Here is an 18,377-nt window from a genome sequence, read left to right as displayed (position 1 = left end):
TTTAATTTAATTTCTCAAAGCAACAGCTATGTGACAGTTTGTTACTCTGTAGGGGTTGTCTAGCAAAGGAGAGAGGCTGACCCATGTAGGCAAGTTCATTAATATTTGTTGAGCAACTGCGGGCTGGCAGGGACAATGCCAGGCATTTCAGACATGCAGCTTTGCAAAGCTGTTGAGAGCAGGCATGCTGGAAACACCCAGCTGCCTCAGTGTCTCTTGGAGCTTTCGGCAAATCAATAACTCATTGCGCCTCAGTTTCCTCACCAGTAAAATGGGCTCTCTTTAAGCGTTTTTTAATTCATTCTTTCAACAAATATTCATTGAAAGCTTACTATAGATCAGGCATAGTTCCGGATACAGGGATACAGCAATGCTCAAAATAAGCACACACACATTTTAAAAAAAAGAAAGAAAAGAAAAGATAGATCCCTGTGCTCCTGGAGCTCCAGGTCTCCACATTACACAACTCGGGGAAATCCCCACCAGTCACGTTCATATTCTCCGTAAAGGCCAAATTCAGAATGCACAGTGAATGGTGCCTCCTGGAGTCATGCAAGGCAAGAGGTCCTGGAAGAGGAAGATGAAAAATAAACAAAATGAGTAAATGATACAATATGGTAGAAGAAGACTCTTGCTATGGGGAAGAAAATATTGCTGGGTAATATTGCTGGGTAAGGGACTTCAAGAATAAGGGAGCTCTTGGGAGGATCAAATAAGAATGTAAAGCTAAGCTTAGCACAGTGCTGGGCACATAGTAAGCACTCAATAAATGGTAGCAATTATTATTACCCCATGATATCCTCCCCAAAAAAACCCAACAACATAGTAAAAGCACCCCTCTTTCACAGATGAAGGAAGAGAGGCAGAGATATGGGAAGGGACTTACCCAAGGTCACCAGCATTCAAACATAGGCTATCTGACACCAGATTTTGGCCATGCAAGTGCTCAAGTATCCTGCATTCTACTAAAGAGATTAAACCCATTTCACATGCTCTTCGGTAGAGTGAGATTTGTTTTACAAAAAATGAAATCAAACACTATAGGGTTTCTGAGCATGGGAATTACACATATTAAGGTTGTCATTAATATGTTTATCCCCTCAGTTTGGTATTTTCACAAATTTCTCAAAATAGTCTCCCATTTGCCTATATCGGAGTGCATAATAAATGATTGGATTTGGGTTCAGAAATGAATCCATGGCTGTCCATTGAGGCTTCCCAGAGAAGGTGGCAGTTGTAATGGGTCTCCTCAGACAAGCATGGGGCCGGGGGGTCAGGAGGAGACGGGATATTCCTTTGCAGCAAACAGTCTGAGCTAAGCCTATAGATGGGAAGGCATAGGATCTGCTTGGAGAAAGCACAGGGAGAAGTCTGGCTGTGAATCACAGGGCTTATTACAGCTTCACGTCCCCAGATAGGAGGTCACAGAGTTGGTAAGTACTGTCCCACAGCCAGTGCCATCACCCTCTTGCTTCACCCTTCTCAGGGGCAGGCTCAGTCCCTCGGAGGTCCCCCTCAGGACCAGTTTAAAACAACAAAAGCCATCCATGTTAGCTGAGAATGATGTGCCCAGAGATTAGCATCCCTGCCTCAAGCATAGACCCTCAGAGGAAAAAAGTTAAGTGCTACACACCTTGAGATATGACAGACTAGATTCCCTGCCTGGCTCTGCCACTGTAGTTCTGAGAAACGGCACAAGTGACTTAACCTGCTTGACTTAACCTGTCAAAGGCAGGAACTAGTAAGTGTCAGCTATTCTCATCGTTACTAAAATTTTGAATCCACAGATATTTCTGGGAGACCCATGTGTAGGGCACTGAGCCACAGAAATGTCACAAAAGGCTCTAGAAACTGAAGTGTAGTATGGTATAGAGCTACGTGCTGAGCAGCAAAAGAGCTGGATTTTGGTGTAAGACAGATGGTGATTAAAATTCCGATTCTGCCATTTACCAGCTTGTGGGGGGCCCTAAGTCGCTTCTGTGCCTTCACTGAGCCTCACTCCAGTTTCCTCGTCTATAAAATGGTGGTGATGTTACTCATAGCACAGAATCCAAGGTGTTCATGAACTTAAAGTGCCTGGCACATAGCAGAGGTCCCACAAATGTTACTTCATTTTTAGGGCCCAAACACGCTGGGCCCAGGATCAGAGTTGGGGCTCCACAGATCCCTGGGTCAAGAGCAGAAAGAGAGGAAAAAATAAGACAACCGTTATGTCCCCTGCAAATACATCACCACACACAGTGAAACCACATCACCCAGAATCTTCCTTCCCCAGGGGGAGGCGGTATGACCTGGGCAGGCCCCCTGGTATGATGCCCTCGACTTTTTCCTTCCAACCCTCCCCAAGGCTCACTGGCCTCCCAGCTGCCCCTTCTGCAACACTCCTCCACATGGTCACTTCTTGCTTGGTATATGAGAACCAACTGCCATTCCTGATGATTACCCTTCACAAGGTAGTAAGAGAAATCAGATTTCTCCAAAAATAAGTGTGGTATGTGGCAGGGCAAGGGGCTCTAATATGTCATTTGATCTGTGCCACCCCCCAAGAATGGGAATACCCCCGGGAAGAGTATATTCCATTTACCTCAGGCTCATTTCCTAAATTCTTTTAGCTTTTCCTGAATTATCCTAATAGCTAGTATTTATCAAGCCTTCCATCAGGGCCAAGTATATTATATAGATTTTATCATTGACTTCTTGCTACAACCCAATGGGTCAGGTTCTGTAATCATCCTTGTTTTACAGATAGGGAAACAGAGGCACAGAGCAATGAAGCAATTTCCAATATCACACAACTAGCTACTAACAGAATCATATTCAAACCCAGGTCTGACTGATATGGGAGCTCAAGAACTTAACCAGTGCAAGTTCTATATCAGTACGATCATTGTAGTGACAATTTTGTGACAATCACTGTCAAGTATTGACTTTTTTTCTCAACCAATACAGTGTTCAAGCTAAAGTTTGCTATTAAAAAAAAAAGAATTTAGGTTTAAAAACATAAGGAAAACATTTCAAAATGGCCATTGATGAGGCTCGAGTCACAATTATAGCTGAATAACACAAAACTCACTAAACTGGTTTCTTTTCCTGGTAGGAAAAAAAAAAAAAGACTCTACTCTGAGGAAGAATGACGAGAAAAGTTTTGGGTTTAAGGCAATGTTTGTGGGGACTTTTTGGTCAAATATGAAACCCTCCCAAGATGACCAGTAAGAGTTGATATCTTCTGTGACATTCTCCAATGCCACCAACTACTGCATCCTTGGCTGGCTCAGTGAAAAATTCTGCCCTTCAGTCTCTGCTCTGCAAAACGAAAGCAACCACAGAACTCAGCTAGTTAGTGCCAGGATTGCATACAATTAATAGTGGCAATGACAACATACCGTGCGTGTATATGCTGGTTCATATTTTATAAAGCCCTTTCATATCGCTTATCTTATTTGGGCCTCACAATAACCCCAGGGGGACAGTGCAAGTGGCCTGTTTTTAATCCCATTTGAGGAAATGAGTGTATAAGTGGCAGCTCTGATGGGAGAATTATTTTATAACCTCAACTATGAGGATGGCTTTCCTGTGTCACAAAACCCGTAAGCCGTAAAAGCCTGACAGAATCAACTGCCTAACAATTTTTTCAAGATTCTGCCTGGTCAAAACCACCATAAAACAAGGTGAAAGACAAACTGCAAACTGAAGAACAATATTTGCAATACCTATTACAGGCCAAAGACTAATTTCCCTAATACACAAAAACATACGATTCCAACAAATACTTGTACGCAAATGCTCATAGCAGCACTGCTCATGCTAGCCAAAAGGTGGAAACTATCCAAATGTCCATCAGCAGATAAATGGAGAAATAAAACATGTTCTATTCATACAGTGGAATATTACTCAGCCATAAAAAGAAATGAAGCATTGATACATGCTACAATATGAATGAACCTCAAAAACATTATGCCAGGGGTGCCTGGGTGGCTCAGTTGTTGAGCGTCTGTCTGCCTTCGGCTCAGCTCATGATCCCAGGGTCCTGCGATCGAGCCCCACATCGGGCTCCCTGCTCGGCAGGAAGCCTGCTTCTCCCTCTCCCACTCCCCCTGCTTGTGTTCCTTCTCTCGCTGTGTCTCTTTCTGTCAAATAAATAAATAAAATCTTAAAAAAAAAAAAAAAACATTATGCCGACTGCAAGAAGCCAGACACAAAAGGCCACATATTGTAGAAGTCCATTTATATGAAATATCCAGACTAGATAAACCCACAGAGACAGAAAGCAGATGAGTGGCTGCCAGGGGCTGGCAGGTGGGGCATGGAGAGCGACTGCTTAACAGATACAGGGTCTCTTTGGTGGTGATGGAAATGTTTGGGAACTAGAAAGAGGTGATGGCTGCACAACGCTGTGAATGTACTAGATGCCACTGAATTGTGCACTTTAAAATGGTAATTTTGGGGACACCTAGGTGGCTCAGTCGGTTAAGCATTTGTCTGCCTTCAGGTCCGGTCATGATCCCAGGGTCCTGGGATTGAGTCCGCATCAGGCTCCTTGCTCAGCGGGGAGCCTGTTTCTCCCTCTCCCTCTGCCTGCAGCTCCCCCTGCTTGTGCTCTCTCTCTCTCTCTCTCTGATAAATAAATACAATCTCTAAAAAAATAAAATGGTAATTTTGTTATGTGAATTTCACTTCAATAAAAAATGAATACTTAAAAAAAAGTTCCTTCAAATCTATGGGAAAAACACCAACAGTCCAGTAGAGAAATAAGTAAAGGATATAAATAACACTTCACAGAAAAGGAAAAACCTATGAAATGTTAATCAACCTCATTCATAATGAACATAAATCAGGGGCTCTAACCATGTCAACAGAACACTGTATGTCTTTCTCCAGCTCTCCATTCCGCTTTCCTGTATGGTGGCAGGCTCTCCCCACAAGATGGCAGAGGTGGCCCCAGCAGCTCTAGGCTCCCATTCTCCCAGCTTGGAAATTCCAGCACAGAGGGCAAAGTCTTTCCCAAGAGTTCTAGCAAAAGTTCCAGGAGTCGTCAACTGGCCCAGGCCGGGAATCACTGTGGCCGGAGGGGTAGAATGTTCTGCTTGGCCAGGCCTGGATCGTGGGCTTATCCCTGGAACTGTGGGATGGGGTCAGTCCCAAACAATCCACATGGCCCAAGAGATTCTGAAAGAAGGATCAAGGGGCTACTCCAGAAGAAGGAGGAATGGATTCTAGATGAGCAAAATCAACATGTGTCTGCTATGAAAAGGATATGGGAAAAAAGGAAGGGGAGTTCACAGAAGAGACCCATGGAAAATGTAAACACTTTTGCCATTCTCCCCATTCTTCACTCACTCCTCCCCAGAGGAGAAAAAGAGATAGCCAATTGGTGAGTTTGAAAGGAGGGACTGAACTTGCCCCTTCATCTTCTCTTTTTGGATGTCCCTCCTGATGGGAAGGATACATTCTGCTCTGCTCTTTTGACCTTGCAGTAGGAGGAGCAGGGCTAGCTCTGCTCTGTCCCCCTGTGGAGGACACTTGGGGTGCCTAAAACTAGCTGGGAGAGTCTAATTCAGATATAGAGAGTTAACTCCCCTTTTTGGACATTCACCTAAACCATGTCCAAATGGATAAAAACCATTTTTATCACAAATAAAGCTTATATTTTGGGGTTTTTTTGTTTTGTTTTGTTTTGTTTTTAAAGATTTTATTTATTTGACAGAGAGAGAGAGAGCAAAAGCAGGGGGAGTGGCAGGCAGAGAGAGAGGGAGAAACAGGCTCCCGCTGAGCGGAGAGCCCAATGTGGGGCCGGATCCCAGGACCCTGGGATCATGACCTGAGCTGAAGGCAGACGCTTAAACGACTGAGCCACCCAGGCGCCCCTAAAGCTTAGGTTTTAAGAAGCAGAGTAACACGAAGTTTTTGGAGCTGGGTTGGAAGCCTGGCTTTGCCATCCACTAGCTGTGTGACCTTGGGCGAGTTGCTGGCTGGCATCTGGTAAATACCTCATACATGTTTGTTAAATAAATACAGAATCTACATCCGTCTCCTTTATCTACTTCTCAGTTGGTTCAAAACTTGAAAGGGGAAGAAAAGGGTATTATATGGGGCACTTGGGTGGCTCAGCTGGTTTAGTGTCCATCTCTTGATTTTTGGTCAGGTCATGATCTCAGTGTCAGGAGATTGAGCCCCACGTCAGGCTCAGCATTCAGTGCAGAGTCTGCTTGAGATTCTCTCTCTCCCTCCCCATCTGCCCCTCCCCCCGCTCTTTGTCTCGATAAATAAATAAATAAATATCTTTTTTAAAAAGGGGGTGTGTGATATATTGACCCCATGAAAGTCCAACACTAAAGAACTTGTACCTTTTTAAGTTTTTAAATTCTAAGGTATGAGGGTCCATCACAGCAATGCACAGTTATGGGTGTTTTGTCAGGTAGCCATGAGTGTTAGTCTCTTCAAGCCGCTATAACAAAATGCCACAGCCTGGGTGTCTTATGAACAACAAACATTTATTTCTCTTAGTTCTAGAGGCTGGAATTTAAAGATAAGGGTACCAGTGTAGCTAGGTAAGGGTCTTCTTCTGGGTCACAGACTGCTCATTGTATCCTGACAAGGTAGAAGAAACTAGGGAACTCCCTCAGTTCTCTCGCTCTCTCTTTTTAAGATTTATTTATTTTAGAAAGAGAGACAGATTGGGGGTGGGGCAGGGGCAGAGGGAAAGAATCTTAAGCAGACTCCCTGCCAAGCAGGGAGCCTGATGTGGGGCTCAATCTCATGACCCTAAGATCATGACCTGAGCCAAAATCAAGTTTCAGCCACTGAATGGACTGAGCTACCCAGGCGCCCCATCATGTCTCTTTTATAAGGGTACTAATTCCATTCATAAAGCCTCTACCTTCGTGACCTAATCACCTCCTAAAGGCCCCACCTCCTAAGACCATCACATTGGGTGTTAGAATTCCAACATGTATATTTTGGGGGAACACAAACATTCAGACCACAGCACCAAGCTATAATGACAGGCCACATCTCAGAGACCAACAGATGCCTGCCTAGGTCACAAGTCCTCAAAATCGGAGAGAGGGCAAGGATGTAAAACAGGAGATCATGAAATAAGAGCACGGGGAAAAAGTTCCAGGATCAGGACAAATGACCAACTTGATACTCCCAGAGTCTCAGTCTCCTCATCTCTGCAATGGGAGAATAATAAAATTTCTTAGCGTTCCTGGAAGCATTAAGTGAGATAATGAATGAGAAGGTTTATCGTATGGCTTTGAGGAATTATCAAAGTGCCCACTGGAGGCTGTGTATGCAGTTAATGAGTATGTCCTGACCACCTTAGATGCCCTCCATCAAGTACTGGGAGAAGAGATGATATGATTTGATCAAGATCTTATAGCTCATAACTTTCGGAGCTGGGCTCTAAACCTCTGTTGTCTGACTCTACTACATCATGCAGGCCATAGACTGCCAATAAATTCCTAAGAGATCTAGAGATCAGGGTAGGAAATGGAGAACATCAAATTCTTGCCTTGTCTCAGTGTCAGGGACTGAAGGTTGTGTCCCCCCTCCAAATGCCCATGTTGAAGTCCTAGGCCACAATGTGATGGTGTTTGAAGGTGGGGCCCTTGGGAGGTGATTAGAGTAAGGTGAGGTCAGGAGAGTGAGGTCTCAGGATGGGATTACTGCCTTACAGGAAGAGACACCAGGCAGCTTGCACTTGCCCTCCCTCTACCCCTCTTTCTCTCCTTCCATCACTTCATCTGTTCCTCCTTCCCTCTGCCATGTGAGGATACAGTGAGAAGGAAGCCATCTGCAAGCCAGGAAGAGAGGGCTCTCACCAGAACCCAACCATGCAGATACCCTGATCTTGGGACTTTCAGCCTCCAAAAGTGTGAAAACATAAATGTCTATTTTTTTAAGCCACCCAGTTTGTTGTACTTGTTATGGCAGCCCAAGCTAAGATACTTAGGTTAGGAAGCCTGGAGAATGGTTAACTCAAAATAATAATAATGATGATGGGGAAAAGAGGGTATAGGGAATGAAAGTCGCTACACCAAAGGATATGAAAGAAAATTGTTACTGCATTTACCTACTCATTCAATAAATACATCTTAAGCACTTCTCATGAGCTAAGCCTACGAAGAACTAGAGACAATCATGAACCAGACGGACACCGTCCCAACTGTCATGGAGATCTTAGTTTAACAGAAGAGACAGGTAAAAAAGCAATTATAATTCAATGTGATGGAGAAGTACAGGCAGGGTTCCATGGGACCTAATACTAAAGGCACTTGACCTGGGCTTAGAGAGCCAAGAGACAGATTCTCAGAGGCAGAAATTTCTAAGCTGGGCCTAGAAAGACAGAGAGCTGGAGCCAGTAAGTCCAAGACAGGAAGGGAAAGTGCCCTGGGCAGAGGGCGCAGCATAAGCTGAGGGGCGATAATTAGTGTAGCTGGAGCCTGAGCTGAAGGTGGAGCATGAGGGAGATGATGCTGGAGAGAGATGTGGGCCAGAGTGTGAAGAGCCTCCTAAGCAACAGTAACAAGTTTGGAGTTTGGTTGGGATTCAATCAGGAGCCCCCGAAGGGGACTGACCTCATCAGATTTGTAATTTCAGAAAAGGTGACTCCAGTGGCAGTGTGGAAACCAGACCAGAAGAAGCAAGACAAAGGACTAGAGGGCCAGAGGAGAGGCTGCTACCATGTTTTAGGAGAGACATAAAGGTGAGCCAGACAGGGTAATACCATGTGCTGCTGTCCTGGGAGGATGGGGTACTTTACAAACCTTGCCTCATTGCGTCCTTGTATCAGTGACAGCACACCCTGGGTACTATTATTGTCCCCATATTTTCAGATAAGAGATTGTCTCCCAGAGCTACCCCTCTGGGATTAGCTGCTGCTGTTTTGTCCCTGATACCAAGGGCCCAGCTTCTCTTACTTGAACAGCGTTAACAGCCTCCTCCCCGGCCCTCCACCTCCAATCTCGCCTCCTGTCAGTCCATGATCAATGTAGGAGCCAGAACAAGCTTTTAACATGTAAATCAGATCATGACAGCTCACTGGTAAAAATCCTGCAGTGGCTTCCCACCACTTAGAATTAAATGCATACTCTTCGCCATGATCCCATGTGATTGGGCCTCTACTTGCCCCCGGCCCCATTTCATACTGCACCCTCTCTGGTTCCCTACTCCAAGCCACAGTGGCTTTCTTAGACTTCTGGAATGCTGTTCACTCAGCTCCTTCCAGGGCCGTGGTCATGTGTCACCTTCTCAGAGAATCCCACCCAGACCTATTAGAGGGCAACTCTAGCCCATTCCTATGTTTCATTTTCTTCATAGTAGCACCACATCTGAAATTACCTTATTTATGTATATGTTTGTTCACTGAGTGACAGTCTCCAGACCCTTCCCACCCTACCCACATTAGACTAGTGAGTCTGATAGAACTTTCCGCAATGGTAGAAATGTTCTGTACCTGTAATGTCCAATATAAGAGCCACTAGCCTATGGAGCACTTGAAATGTGGCTGCGGAATTAAAGTTTTAATTTGAGTTCATTTTAATGAGTTCAAATTTAAATTTAGTGGCTATTGTATTGGACTGAGCACCTCTACAGTGTAAACTCTAAGAAGGCAGGGACCATGTCGGTCACTACGTTCCTATGCCTTCAACAGTACCTGACATTTAGTAGGTGCTCAATAAATAATTCTTGAGTGAACGAACAAAGATATGAACAGATAAACAACAAAATCTCTTTTGACCTGCTCTTGGCTCTGCTCTCCAGCTCACACGACAGGCCCTGAGGCCTCCCTCCACCGGGTGGAGTGGGGTTTGTTTGCTGCAGTGACCTCAGGCATTTGGCAGCAACACCAGGTGCCAGGGCAGCAGAATCAATTACTCCCTCCACTGCACTCCATTTGGAGCCAAACACCCCCTGTGAGGAGGTGGGATGGTAATGAGGCCTTACCAGTCCCCAGTAAATACTGCAGCTGTTTCCTATACAGTCATTGGGGCTTTATGGAATGTGGAAGTGACTCGGCCCATAAAGCCATGTGAATCGCTTTACTTGTCTATTTCTCCTCCTCCTCCTCCCTTGTCTAATGTTGGAAGGCACTAGGAGGGAGAACCAAGTCAGTATCAGGTCAAGAGGCTGAATTCAATTAAAGTCTTATTTGGACCCAATCTCTTTTAGGAAATGAAATCAGCATTGGGCTGAATAATATATTTTTTGCAAGTTAGGGTCCCTCCTGGGCTCCATTTAGGCAGAAAGATAATTCAGAACAGACATTCAGTCTGGTCTTATTTCTACACAGTGAGGATTAGGACATCTACATTATCCCGTGGCAATAAGACAAAGTTAGACTTCCCCCTGTAATCACCCCAAATGATGACTGAGAAAGATATGGCTGCCAAGGCCTCTGGAAAGCATGTTTCACCTTGTTAATTGTGCCCAGGATTAGATGGGAAAGAAGCAGACGCAGATGCTATGACAGAGAACAGACACTGGGTTATGAGACAGTACAAACTGCGATACACTTTGCCAAGGTGCCTCAAGTTGAACTTCCCTGAGAATCCATGTCATGCAAGGCCAGAGGATGCTCTAAGGGGTCTGGTTTCCAGAAGCATGAAAGGAAACTCGTAGGCCTGCCCTGAGAGGCTCATACAGAGGGAAAACAGAAAGTATGACTACTGTATACTCCATAGTGCATGTCTTAGAACTTCCAGGCATGTGGTCTGAGATGCTTCAGGAAAAGAGATATATTTTCTCTGCAGTTTAGAAATTGTCCTTTCCCTAGAGAAGATTCTGTGTTATAGCAGAGAACAAGCCACATAGACCCATATGCTGTCCGGACAATAGCCAGACTCCAGAGTATGGGATGCTCTGAAAATTATAATAATAATAATAATCATAGTTACCACTCAGGAAGCCCCAACAATGCCAGCCTCTGTGCAAAGCCATTTCTCACGTTACCTCAATGAACCCCACAACTCTAGGACAGCTATAACTACCCCAATTTTACAGGGTATAAAGGGGAAGAATTCAGAGAAATTAAGTCATCCGCCTTGTTGGAGAGGCCCATGTGGAAGGAACTGAGGGTGACCTCTGACCAACAGACAGCAAGGAACTGAGGCCCTCAGTCCAACAACCTGTGAGGAACTGAATCTTGCCAACAACCACATGAGTCAGCTTGGAAGCAGATCCACTGTGGACTGAATTGTGCTCCCCCAAAATTTGTATGTTGAAGCCCTACCCACCAAAGTGCTAGTATTTGGAGGTGGGGCCTTTGGGAGGTAATTAGGTTTACATGAGCTCATGAGGGTGGGGCCTTATAAGAGACTAGAAAGCTTGTTCTCTTTCTCTTTCCATCCTGTGAGGACAAAACAAGAAGGTAGCTGTCTGCAAGCCAGGGAGAGAGATCTCACCAGACCCCGCCATACTGATCTTGGACTTCTAGCCTCCAGAACGGGGAAGACATAAATGTCAGTTGTTTAAGCCACCCAGTCTGTGGTACTTTGTCATGGCAGCCCGAGCTGACTAATATAAGACCTTCCCCAGTTGAGTCTTCATATGAGACCTCAGGACAAGCTGACACCTCAACTGCAGCTTTGTGAGTCTGAATTGCAGCCTGAAGCAGAGGACCCAAAGATTCCAAGCCTGAATTCTTTTTTTTTTTTAAGATTTTATTTCTTTATTTGACAGAGAGAGAGAGCATAAGCAGGGGGAGTGGCAGGCAGAGGGAGAGGGAGAAGAAGGCTTCCCACTGAGCAGGGAGCCCACCACAGGGCTCGATCCTAGAATCCTGGGATCATGATCTGAGCCAAAGGCAGACGCTTCACCAACGGAGCCACACAGGCTCCCCAGCCTGAATTCTTGTTACACAGAAACTGTAGGATAATAAATGTGTGTGTCCTTGTGACACATTTGGGGGAATAAGTGTTACTTAGCAATACATAACTGATATAGTCACACAAACCACAAGTGCCTCTGCTCTGATTCTACATCAAGTCAACCTGATCTCAGAACCCACTGATTTTTGTATTCCATTGCACCGCTTTTTATGTATTTTTCCTTACCTTTTCCCAGGAGTGCTGACATAGGTGCTATTGCTCGGAAACTATCTGACACTGCCCCTATGCAAGTGATTGCAAGTCACTTCCCCAGTCTGAGTCCTCACAGGCCATCTCCTGAAAGGTTCTTTCTTTCTTTCTTTCTTTCTTTCTTTTCTTTCTTTCTTTTTTTTTCTTTCTTTCTTTCTTTCTTTCTTTCTTTCTTTCTTTCTTTCTTTCTTTCTTTCTTTCTTTCTTTCTCTTTCTTTCTTTCTTTCTTCCTCTCTTTCTCTCTTTCTTTCTTCTTTTTAAAGTTATTTCCTAAAAGAGGATTAGAAAGCTTTTATGTAGAGGTCTATATTCTGGGGACAATTTTGAATAAGGTCCCTTGCCTTCCTTTTTCACCTAACAAATATCATCTCATGACAATAAGAGTCAATAAGCATTTTCCAAGGCACACCGAAGTCAGGCCTTCCAGTCTGGAATCTTCAATGGAAGCAGTGCACTTTAGTAGTGCTGTGTCATGAGGTAAGGGGGAGGGTTATTGTTCAATCCGAATCAAGAACCCAGCGTTTCCCAGGGATGCCTGGGTGGCTCGGTTGGTTGGGTGTCTGCCTTCAGCTCAGGTCTTGATTCCAGGGTCCTGGGATCGAGTACCACATCGGGCTTCTTGCTTGGCAGGGAGCCAGCTTCTCCCTCTGCCTGCCGCTCCCCCTGCTTGTGCTCTCGTGCTCTCTCTCTTTCTGACAAATAAATAAAATCTTTAGGGAAAAAAAAAAAAAAAGAAGAACCCAGCTATGTAGTTACCTTTCCTTCAGGATGTTTCCCCTGCCATTGGCATGTCTGTGTTTGCCCCCCTAGATTTCCTAAGACTGGTTCTTTTTTGGGAACCACAAGTATCAGCCCTCTGTGTCAGTTGCCCCGATAAAACTGTTACTCACCAGTCCTGCATGAGATAAGGTCTAAACGTTTGTAAATCTTCCCACATACAACTGGAGTCAATCCATTCAAACACATTTCTACCAGCATCATCACACTATATGATGGTGAGAGCAAGTAAAGGAAGCCATCCACAAATGTAGTCTTGTTGGGAAATAGTTACCCCAAGAGAAGGCAAGAGCAAAAACAGGCTATTTTTAGCCTCATTACAGACCACACCAATTTTAATTAATCTGGATAAGTTAACTCCTTATCCATCATGACATGATAATGCTCCTAATAAACTGTTACACAAAAAGGTAGAATTTAAAAATGTGAGTATAGTATAATCTCACCTAGGAAAGGAAGAGAAAAGGAAAGAAAAAAGAAAAGAAAAAGCATTCTAAGGAAATGGTTCTCAAATATGCACGTATCAGAGACACCCTAGAAAACTTCTTTAAACACACTGGTGGCCCTATCCCCACAGTTTCTTATTTAGTAGGTCTGGGATGAGACTGGAAATTTTGCATTTTTTTTTTAAGATTTTTAAAATTTATTTATTTTAGAGATGGAGAGAAGGAGTGGGGGGAGGGGAAGAGGAAGAGGAAAGAGAGAATCCCAAGCAGACTCTGCACTGAGCATGGAGTCCAAGCAGGGCTCAATCTCACAACCCTGAGATCATGACCTGAGCTGAAATCAAGAGTTGGACACAACCAACTGAGCCACCCAGGCACCACAAAATTCTTCATTTCTAACAAGTTCTCTGATGTTGTTAGTCTGGAGATCAGACTTTTTGAGAACCACTGCTGTAAAAAATATGTCAAGATTCAATGGTTATCTATAGGAAGTGGATCTAGGGACAATTATTTTTAATGTGGTATAATATTATTCCATATTTTGAATATTGATAATAAAAGGATGTATTGTTTATAATCAGAAAACTACAGGGGTGCCTGGGTGACTCAGTCAGTTAAGCATCTGCCTTCAGCTCAGGTCATGATCCCACGATCCTGGGATCGAGCCCTGTGTTGGACTCCCTGCTCAGTGGGGAATCTGCTTCTCCCTCCCCCTGCTCTTGCTCCCTCTCTCTCCCTCTCAAATAAATAAATAAAATCTTTAAAAAAAAAAGAAAAATACATAAGTGTATAAAATAAAGGGGAAAAGTTGCTCTTTTAAATGTATGTGTATCATCATATAAACAAAATGAACGATAAAAATCATGATCATCTCAACAGATGCAGAAAAAGCATTTGACAAAGTACATCGATTCATGATTAAAACTCTCAACAAAGTGGGTTTAGAGGGCAGACACTTAACCAACTGAGCCACCCAGGTGTCTCAACATAATAAAGGCCATATATAAAAAAACCACACCTAACATCCTATTCAATGGGGAAAACACTGAGAGCTTTTCTTCTAAGATCAGGAAGAAAACAAAGATGTTTATGCTTACCACTTTTATTCAGCATTGTACTGGAAATCCTAGCCACAGCAATTAGACAAGAAAAAGAAATAAAAGGCATCCATATTGGTAAGGAAGAAGTTAAACTGTCACTATTTGCAGAAGACATAATACTATACATATAAATCTCTAAAGACTCCATCAAAAAACTGTTAGAAGTAATAAATGAATCCAGTAATGTTGCAGGATACAAAATTATACACAGAAATCAGTTGCATTTCTATACACTAACAATGAAGTAGGAGAAAGTAAAATTAAGAGAACAATTCCATTTACAATTATACCAAAAAGAAAAATACCTAGGAATAAACTTAACTAAGGAGGTATGTACTCTGAAAACTGTAGAACAATGTACTCTGAAAATAAAGCTTATTCTCTTGGGGCGCCTTGGTGGCTCAGTCGGTTAAGTGTCTGCCTTTGGCTCAGGTCATGATGCCAGGGTCCTGCAATCGAGCCCCATATCAGGCTCCCTGCTCAGCAGGAGCCTGCTTCTCCCTCTCCTCCCTGCTTGTGATCTCTCTTGCTATCTCTGTCACTATCTCTCTCAAATAAATAAAATAAATAAATAAAATCTTAAAAAAAAATAGCTTGCTCTCCTTCTCTCTCCATCATGTGAGGACAAAACAAGAAGGTAGCTGTCTGCAAGCCAGAGTACTATGTACTCTAAAAACGATAAAACAATGATGAAAGAAATTGAAGACAACACAAACAAATGGAAAGATAGTCCATCCTCATGGATTAGAAGAATTAGTATTTTAAATGTCCATACTACCCAAAGCAATCTACAGATTCGACACTGTCCCTATCAAAATGCCAACAGAATTTTTCACATAACCAGAACAGATAATACTAAATTTTGTATGAAACCACAAAAGATTCTGAATAGCCAAAGCAATCTTGAGAAAGAAGAACAAATCTGCCAGTATCACAATTCCAGATTTCAAGATATACTACAAAGTTGTAGTAATCCAAAACAGAATGGTACTGGTACAAAAACAGACATATAGATAAATGAAGCATAACATAGAGCCTAGAAATAAATCCATGATTACATGGTCAATTACTCTATGACAAAGGAGGCAAGAATACACAATAAGGAAAAGACAGTCTCCTCAATAAACACTGCTGGGAAAACTGGACGGCTACATGCAAAAGAATGAAACAGGACCACTTTCTAACACCATACACAAAAATGGATTAAAGACCTAAATGTGAGACCTGAAATCATAGAATCATAGAAGAGAACATAGGCATCAGCCTATGCAACATTTTTCAAGCTATGTCTCCTAAGGCAAGAGAAATAAAAGCAAAAATAAACAATTAGAACTACACCAAAATAAAAAGCTTTTGCACAATGAAGGAAACCAAAATGAAAAGGCAACCTACTGAGTGGGAGAAAATATTTGGAAATGATGTATCTGATAAGGAGTTAATATCCAAAATATATAAGGAACTTCTACAACTCAACATTAAAAAAAAAACCTCAAATAATCCAATTAAAATAGGCAGAGGAACTGAATAGATTTTTTTTTCAAAGAAGACATACAGATGGCCAACAGATGCACAAAAAGATGCTCAACATCACTAATCATCAGAGAAATACAAATCAAAACCAAATGAGATATCACCTTACACCTGTTAGAATGGCTAAAATCAAAAAGACAAGAAATAAAGAAGTGTTGTAGAGGACATGGCGAAAAAGGAACATGCTGTTGGTGGGAATGTAAATTGGTGCAATCACTGTGGAAAACACTATTGAGGTTCCTCCAAAAATTAAAAATAAAAATACCAGGAGTGCCTGAGTGGCTCAATCAGTTGAGCATCCAACTCTTGATTTTAGCTCAGGTCATGATCTCAGGGTCCTGGGATCGAGCCCCAAGTTGGGCTCCCCATTCAGCAGGGAGTCTGCTTATCTTGCTCTCCCTCTGCCCCTCCCCCTGCTCTCTCTCTCTCTCCCTCTAAAATAAATAAATAAATCTTTTTTAAAAATAGAAATACTGGGGCTCCTGGGTGGCTCAGTCGTTAAGCGTCTGCCTTTGGCTCAGGTCATGATCCCGGGGTCCTGGGATCGAGCCCCGCATCGGGCTCCCTGCTCCACGGGGAAGCCTGCTTCTCCCTCTCCCACTTCCCCTGCTTGTGTTCCCTCTCTCACTGTGTCTCTCTCTGTCAAATAAATAAAATCTTAAAAAAAAAATAGAAATACCATATGATTCAGTAATTCCATTACTGAGTATTTACCCCCCAAAAATGAAGACACTAATTTGAAAAGACATATGCACCCCTATGTTTATTTCAGCATTATTTACAATAGCAAAGATACAGGAGCAACACAAGTGTTCACCCATAAATGAATAGATAAAGAATATGTGGCATACATATACAATAGAATATTACTCAGCCACAAAAAAGAATGGGATTTTGCCATTTGCGACAACATGGATGGACCTAGAGGGTATCATGCTAAGTGAAATAAGTGAGATAAAGACAAATATCCTTGTGATTTAACTTATATGTGGAATCTAAAAACAAAACAAAACAAATGAATAAACAAACAAAAAGCAGAAACAGACCCATAAATACAGAGAACAAACTGATGGCTGCCAGAGGGGAGGTAAGTGAGGGGAAGGGTTAAAGGAGTGAAGGGGAGTAGGAGGTACAGGCTTCTAGTTATGGAATGAGTAAGTCATGGAAATAAAAAGTACAGCATAGAGAATATAGTCAACGGTATTATAATAGTGTTGTGTGGTAACAGATGGTAGCTATACTTGCAGTGGGCATAGAATAATGTACAAACTTGTTGAATCACTAGTTGTGCACCTGATACTAATGTAACATGGTGTGTCAACTATACTTCAACAAAAAAAATGAGTATAAAAAAATAATAAATAAATATATACGGGTCAGAAGAGTTAATCTTTTATGCTTCCTTCCAGGTAAAATTCAAAAACAGACTAAATTAATCCATGGTGACAGAAATCAGAGTCTTGGCAATAATTTTTTGGATATGATACCTAAAGCACAAGCAACTAAATAAAAAAGAAACATGTGGGACTATATCAAAACTAAAAATCTTCTGCACAGCAAAGCAAATCATCAACAAAATGAAAGGCAACCTATGGAATGAAAAAAATTTGCAAATCATATAATGACGATGGGCTAATATCCAAAATATATAAAGAACTCATACAACTCAATAGCAAAAAACAATAATAATCCAATTAAAAACGGACAAAGGACATGAAGAGTCATTTTTGCTGAAGAAACAAATGGCCAACAGGAATATGAAAAGGTGCTCAACATCACTAACCATCAGGGAAATGCAAATCAAAACCATAATGAGACATCACTTCATGCCTATTAGAATGGCTATCAACAGGGGCACCTGGGTGGTTAAGCGACTGCCTTCAGCTCAGGTCATGATCCCAGGCTCCTGGGATTGAGCCCCACATTGGGCTCCCTGCTCAGCAGGAAGCCTGCTTCTCCCTCTCCCACTCCCCCTGCTTGTGTTCCCTCTCTCGCTGTCTCTCTCTCTCTCTCTCTCTCTCTGTCAATTAAATAAATAAATAAAATATTTAAAAAAAAAAAAAGAATGGCTATCAACAAAAAGACAAGAGATAACAAATGTTGGCCAGGATATGGAGAAAAGGGAACCTCCGTGTACTTTTGATGGGAATATAAATTGGTACAGCCACTGTGGAAAAGAGTGGGAAGTTCCTCAAAAAATTAAAAATAGAACTACCATATGATCCAACAATCCCACTTCTGGGAATGTATCCAAAGGAAACAAAAACACTATGTTGAAGAGATATCTGCCTCCCCACACACACTGTGTTCATTGCAGCATTATCTACAATATCCAAGACATGGAAATAATCCAAGTGTCCATCAACAGATGAATGGATTAAAAAGTTGTGGTATTTATATACTACTATTCGGCCATAAAAAAGAAGGAAACCCTATCTGTGATG

This window comes from Eumetopias jubatus, unplaced genomic scaffold (assembly GCF_037043125.1).
Source record: "Eumetopias jubatus isolate StellerSeaLion01/CBP00866 unplaced genomic scaffold, mEumJub1_p1.0 scaffold_1, whole genome shotgun sequence".
In the NCBI taxonomy this organism is placed as follows: Eukaryota; Metazoa; Chordata; class Mammalia; order Carnivora; family Otariidae; genus Eumetopias; species Eumetopias jubatus.
The sequence above is the reverse complement of the archived record's forward strand: the minus strand, read 5'-3'. Positions refer to the sequence as shown.